A 7,535-nucleotide genomic window follows, 5' to 3' on the forward strand; every position below is an offset into this window, starting at 1 on the left:
TTTTTGACTTTTTCAAAATTTTATGCTAAAACACACTGAAAATCTTTTTGAATTTTGGAATAGAGAAACATGTAATGCAGTAAAGAAATATTTACAAACGATATTTTTGTGAGTTCGTGTAAGAGGATCATATCAGTTTATGAGACAAATCACTAACACCGTTAAGCTTCATTTCATTTTAAGTTCTAAACAATTCACCTAGATTGTCAGTATATTTGTCCACTTAAATTTTCACACAAAGTTCAACTGATCCGAGATACGATATTAATGTCTTAAGAACTTAAACTTATCCGTGTATCCCACTACTTGAATATACTCCCGTATCCAGATCCCAATATTCAGTCTTACAGGTGAGTATACCACAGATGATATCTGTTCAGGGGTTAAATGCGAGGGCCATGAGAGCTCAGGTCGATACTTCCGTATACGCAGAGAGATGACGGCTTCGACTTTTCGGTGTGTCCCCTTTAGAGGATCTTTTGATTTCAACAGCAGCGACTATCAATTTTATTGTTTCATCAGCTTGCTGAGGGCGACGCTTATGTTTCAAAGCGTTTGCGGAAAGCATTATCCGGGGACTAGGTCAGTACTTCCATACAGCAGAAGTCCCGGGATAATACCCCAGATATCACTGAGCATAAAGACCTAGTATCTCAGAATAAGGGACCTTTCAAACGAGATTTCAGGGGTTACCTATATATCTAGGCAGTTTTGTTAACCCACAGAATAAGCAAGTTTGAATTTTAGGTTTATATCTCGTCACAATCTACTAAATGTGTAAAAACCTACTGGCATATCCGCAGTGAGATTGTTTATCACATTTTACTTTTCATTTCTTTTGCATGTTATGACAGTCAACTGATGTACTATCATTTCCTCTTTTCACAACGAAACTCATTTTAAATTTTATCATGTTTTTGACTTTTTCGAATTTTCTAATGTTTTTGGATTTTCTGAAATTTCCCTACTCCCCCTAAAATGCAAACACATTTCAAAGGAAATTTGAAAATAACTAGATTCTTGACCCACTTGAAAACATAGAAAACAACACAAACTGTACAGAAACATGACAACTAATATCAAATCGCCTCAATTCGCCATTCACTAGGCATAAACAATTTGAACTCCCCCTCTCACAAACCATTTTCTCATTTAGATTTCAAAACACTTAAGTTTGTTTTAATCAAAATGATTTTTCCGGAAAATGAGTTTGTTAAGATAAAAACCACTTGTAGATTTACCACTTGTTTAAAATCGGGGATATGGTTCATCATCTTGTTCTTTGTAATATCATGAATTAGTAAATCAAGTACAACTTAATGTCCCTGATTTACTATTTTGCAATTAAGCAACCTGTACCACTTGTAAAATAACCATACAATACCACTTGTATGTATGTACAAAATGCCGATTTCTGCTTCACACTTACCAACCTGGAAGCTCCGGCGTAGTCATTCAACCTGTAAAGTTTTAACAATTTTAAGACTTTTCCATACAAATTCATAATACAAGAATGATGCCGATTCCTGATCCACGATTACAAACTTGGGATCTCCGGCAAAGTCAGGTTTTTCAATCGAAGAAAATGTCCACCCAAGCCTGACCAGCCTTGGGTGTTTTCAAGTCGGATTTAGTTGGGGTGTAAGTTGCTTTCTTTGTAGCGTAGAAGTCTTTTACCCCTTTCACCTTCCCATCGACCATCTTTCCGAAAATCTTCTTAACTTTCCCATTAAATGCTTTCTCAACATCAAAATTATCTTTTTCGGAAAAATCCTGATTTGAGATTTCAGTCTTTCCAACTTTTCTTTTAAAATTCTCAGTCCTCAATGGTGGAAAGTTCTCATCATCCATTGAAGGAACTGAGTTTTCATCACTCTCATCAAACTGTGGCTCCTCTGATTTTGTGGAATAAGATTCATCGCTATATTTTACCTCAGATTTCTTAACAACCCATTTTTGGTTGTCAAGTTTTACACTTCGTTTGTAAAATCTCTTCGAACATTCACCAACTTCAAATGTAGAATTTTTGAAAACTTTAAACTTTTCAGTTGGTGGTTCGGTTTTATCAACAACAACTTCTTTCATTTTTCCAGAAACTCCCTGTTTTGTGTTCGTCGCTTTCGGACAGTTCCATGCAATGTGACCGGCTTCATTGCATCGGAAACAGGTTCTGGTTTCTCTCTTCACGTAAGCTCCATTCTTTCTCTTCTCGGCAAGAAATTCTTGGTTTGTTTGTCTCTAGAATGTGCTTTTTGCTTCCTCTTCCGAGCTAGTACCTGAAACAAATTTTGTATTTGTTTTAGAAAATTTTTCATTTTTATAGTTTTCTTGTGGAGTAAAACCAAGTCCTTTCTTTTTGTAGCTACGATTTTGGTTTGGTTTCTTTTGAAAACCCGAACCAGAATTGTAACCTTTTTTCTTGTTTAGACGTTGTTGAACTCTTGAGGTGTAAAATTTAGGTTTTACAATAAGATTTTCATCTTTTATTTCAGAAATATTAATTTCTTTTAGTTTGAAAACCTTTTTAATCATTTCTGATTTAACACCTCTTATTGGAAATTCTTTATCAAAATATAATTTGTCAGAACCATTCAAAGTATATGCAACTTCAAACGTTTCGTCATTCAAATTAGATTTTGACAATAAAAACTCTTTACTGTAAACCCGTTTTCCCGATGATTTAGAACTCTTTTCAGACGAACTCGAACTCCTGACTGACTGACACGAACTTTCGGACTCGGACTTTGACTCTGACTCCTCATCCTTATCCAACACCTGATCAACCACTCGTTTTATCAGTTCGGACTCATGATCTGTGTCGGACGCTGTGAACGTGACGTCAATATTGTCTGGTAAAACATCGGTTATCTCGGATTCTAACTTAATATTGACCGTCTGTTTTAGTTCTTCCTCTTTAGGTTTTCTAGGCGAGTACCCTTCCCAAATCGGAGGCGGACACTTATTATAACAGACACCCTGTTTCTTACCAGTATCCTTTCTCTTCTTTGGTTGTTCATCTTTAAATGCCTCAAAACCTCTGTTGGATAAATTCTGTCGATTACGTAGTCACAACCTTTGTAACTTTGCAGCAATCTTCTGATTCTTTCATTCTCAGCTGCTTCACTATCCAACTCTTTCTTCAACTTTGCACATTCTTCTATATACATGTTGATCTCTTTCTGCTTTGTCATCATGGTAGCATTCAACATCTTCAAAGCTTTCTCTCTTTCAGAGTTAGTCTTCTCCAGACCATTCACATGCCTATTCAATACATCATACGACTTTTTCAAGTTTTTTACATCAAATAACAATTGTTCTTTCAACTTTTCTAACTCACTAAACCTCTCGTCTTTCTCTATACATTGTTTACAAGACTCTAAACATGTAAGACAGGGTTTTGTGACTTCAACGATCTTTTCGATCTCTATGATTTTTTCAACTTCAACAACTTTCTCAGCTTCAGTCACCTTTTCTGCTTCAATAATCTTCTCATTAACACTACTATTATCAGTTGGTGATTGATCAAACTCTACTAATTTGTCAGAACTATCATCCGAAGAACCAGAGTTAGATGATGTTTGATCAAAAACGAATGCTCTTTCGGAACTTTCATCTGAAGAACCAGAATCAGTTGATGTTTGATCAACAACAATTGATTCTTCTGAACTTTCATCGGATGAAACAGATTTTTCTTCTTGATTCTTCTTATTCACATCATTGTTCTCCATTTGTTCTTCAAGCTTCTTAATGAATTGACAAATTGACAATCTAGAGTATTCTCCATTTCTTTTTAAATCCAACAGATATGTACCCCTTTCTTGTTGAGGTATTGAATTGGCTAATCTCTTAACCCATTCATTTGGTTTTTCTGAATACCCTTCTCAGACATTGAGCGAACAAGATGGCTATATCTCTCAATGATACTCTTTGTATTCTCTCCTGGACAACCTGAAAACGAGTCAAACTCTTTCTTTAATACATTTATTTTATTAATTGTTTCACTAGTCATATTAAAGAAATTTAAGTCTATGATTTGGAAACACGTTTATCGAGACAGTCACTTAAAATGAAATATCAAATTCAAACTAGATCCCCTTTCAAATGAAATGATTCACCTCGTGAAACACCTGAAACAAACAAACAAAACACAATCAGTTTAAAACACTTATCAAAGCAACTGAATCAAACTGATACTCTGTGCGAACTGAATCACTCGAACTGATGAATAAACTGTGCGGACTGAAGTTTTACAATCTGTGCGAACTGCTATGACTCAGATCAATCTCAAACGAACAAATTCACTACGAACAAACTGATGGACTTTCAAACGACGTGAACTTTTGACAACTTGAACTCTCAAACGTACCAAATGAAACGATTTCTTTCAAACAAATTTTCACGCAACCTGAACACACTAAACGACCTGGAAACTGTTTTGACCAACTTCAATGAGCTAAGATGAGTCGAAACTTGTATACCAGAAAAATTAATAGGCCTCAATTACAACCAATGACAATAGATGATATGAACGGTTTTTTTTTTATTGGGCCTCACCTATTTTTATAATATCCGACCACAATTATGTATAACCGTAGCTGATTGGGCCAAAATTTTTAGTGGGGCGGTGCAAATGGAAGAGGATTGGGCTTTTTGTGCGGTAGCTGGGATCGGATCAGTTGAAATAGTGGGGCGGTGCACATTAATTCAATAACGACAATCACACTTAGGACAATTTTTGTGGTGGGCTTGGATTGGGCTGTTTGGGCGGAAACATCTACCACTTAGCCGACAACACACAAGCGATCCACTTTGGACTAATCACATGAATTTTGAGCGAACCATAAACTGTCTTATCAGCGGTCCTCAATTGTTTGAATAAGCGGACCACAACAGTTGTTCAATGAGCGGGCCTCAACTGTTTGAATAAGCGAACCAACCAACTAATATGGAGTGGTCCAGCATGTTACACAATGAGCGGTCCATAATTGATTTTATGAGCGATCCTGAACCTTTGACCAAAAAGCGGTTCAAGTCTGTTCAAATAAGCGAACCAGACATGTTCATACGAGTGGACCTGCAACTTTGACGCGATTTCGAACGAAAAAATCTCGATTTCTCCTAAACGGCTAGGAGTTTCGATCTGAAACTTGGTAGGGTTTTAGATCAGGTATACACGCACAACATATCCAAAAATCAGCTGAAACGGACCGTGAAAACCTGTTCTGACGAAAAAAGAAGGTGTAGAAGAAGAATATGTGACGAAATCCAGCAAATTTCAATAGAACTCCTCCTCCTGAAGCTCTGATACCACTTGTAGGATCGGAATCTGACCCGAACGAGTCAATCAGAGGAGTTTGATCAGATACAGGTGCGGAAAACAAGTACCTGACGAAGAAACAGCTAGATCTTCACTTAATTCTCTTTACTGATTGATTTAACACTTTTTACACGCAATTCTCACACCGGCAGCACCTCGGTATGGAATACTGGAAGTTGCAAATGTGGACCTCTCATATGGTATTTATAGGTGAGGTGGACCTCTTAGTCGGCATCTCCGTATAAGCGGTCCAGGTAGGTGTGAGGTGGACCTCTTATTCGGCATGTCCGTATAAGCGGTCCAGGTAGGTGTGAGGTGGACCTCTTATTCGACATGTCCGTATAAGCGGACCAGCACTCTAAAACACCTAAACTCTCTAGTTTTCTCGTAAAACGCGCCCTAATCTATACAATACAATGAAAAACTCGATCTAAGACGAAATCAACAGATGTAGTGCACCAAGAGATAAAGCTGTTGATGATAGAGCCAGTGATGAGATCCTGGTATAACATTCAAAAGTGTAATGCTGATCAAGAGAGTGATGGATGCTTACAATGTTACAATCTAAGTGAGAAGGCAAAATGATCAAGACTGAAGAGGTGTCATGATAAAGTTTAGTCACTGAAGACTTCGTCAATATCCGAGGGGGAGTCTGTTAGTGCATTACGTCTATTGACTTCGTCTTGTATCATGTAATATGATAGGTTAGGATAATCAGTGCACGAGGTTCGAGAAACAGAAGTTAGTGGTTAAGAGGGTGATTTCGCTCATATGGACCAAGGTCACTTGGAGCGAAATCAGAAACTTCTGATTTCGCTCAAAAGGCATGGTCATATAAGCAAAATCATGACTATTATATATAGTACACTTGTTTGTTCATTTGGCACGGAATCTGAACTGTGTAACGAAGTGCTGCCAAATTGTTCTCAGGTTGTAATCAGTGTTAAATCAATAAAAGAGACATTATAATTACTTTAAGCGTCCGTTTCATTGATTCCGCCTTTAATTCGGATAAAAGACTCTTCTGATTGACTCATTCGGGTCCAACAACGATCCTACAGCTCTCTTTTGTCAGACTTTAGCTACAACACACCTTTTATAACACAAAAATATACCATAAATTCTTCCAAAAAACTGTTGTTGATAAACAAAATTATATAATAATACTTATAGCAGACGTTATATAATAATACTTATTCATCATTAGCCCAACCACTGTTAGTATCAAATCCTCTGTTAAGCATTTTAAGATTGAATATGATCTGTTGTTCGTTAACATATGTTGACCCATAACAGACCTTTGTATCTTCAGACATTTATTCATCAGCAGATGCTCTCTTTTGTCAGACTTTAGTCAACAATGGTAAATCATCAGTCGTTAGAATACACAGTTGTTTCATCATCAGCAGATGTTCTCTTTTACCAAACTTTAACTACAACAGACATTTTACAACTCCAAGTATTGACTCTCTGTAATTTAAAGGAGCACAGATTCTTCAAAAAACTGCTATCAATGATCAAATTCTAAACATTTGTTTTATCTTTGCACTCATCTGTTCACCATCAAACTAACACTTGATACTATTAAACTTCTGTTGACTTACCATACAGATGTTAAAACACAATTGAACATCAACATAATCTGTTCACCATCAAACCAACCCTTGACACTATTAAACCTCTGTTGACTTACCAAACAGATGTTCAGACACAATTCAACATCAACATATTCTAAATCTTACTCAAACACTAAATAAGTAAAACCAAAACACAACATAGATTCAAAAAATTAAAATTTATTCATTTATTCATGACATTAAAACTACAACTCCAATCATTACATCACATACTGAACAACATTAAAGTTCAACTCTAACAATAACAACAAGAATTAAGAAACTTTAGCTTCAACTCCATCGATTGATGAACCTCTCGATGTATGTCCTTAAACATCGCCATGAACTCCACGTCTCTATCACCGCACTCTATATTACTAAAAACACAAAGCTCACGAACGGAGGTTGAAGGCATCTGCATAAGATCTCTGGAAACCTGCTCTCTAATGAACATGCCAACTTATAATCCATCAAAACATCTCTTCAACTCTTGAAGAGTAGCCCTATCTTCATACACCTGTTCCTCGATTTGCCTGACAAAGCGCTGCTTTAAATCATCTGATTTTGCATTTGTGAATGACGCCATTTGAATAAACTATATT

Source organism: Helianthus annuus, chromosome 3 (assembly GCF_002127325.2).
Source record: "Helianthus annuus cultivar XRQ/B chromosome 3, HanXRQr2.0-SUNRISE, whole genome shotgun sequence".
Lineage (NCBI taxonomy): Eukaryota > Viridiplantae > Streptophyta > Magnoliopsida > Asterales > Asteraceae > Helianthus > Helianthus annuus.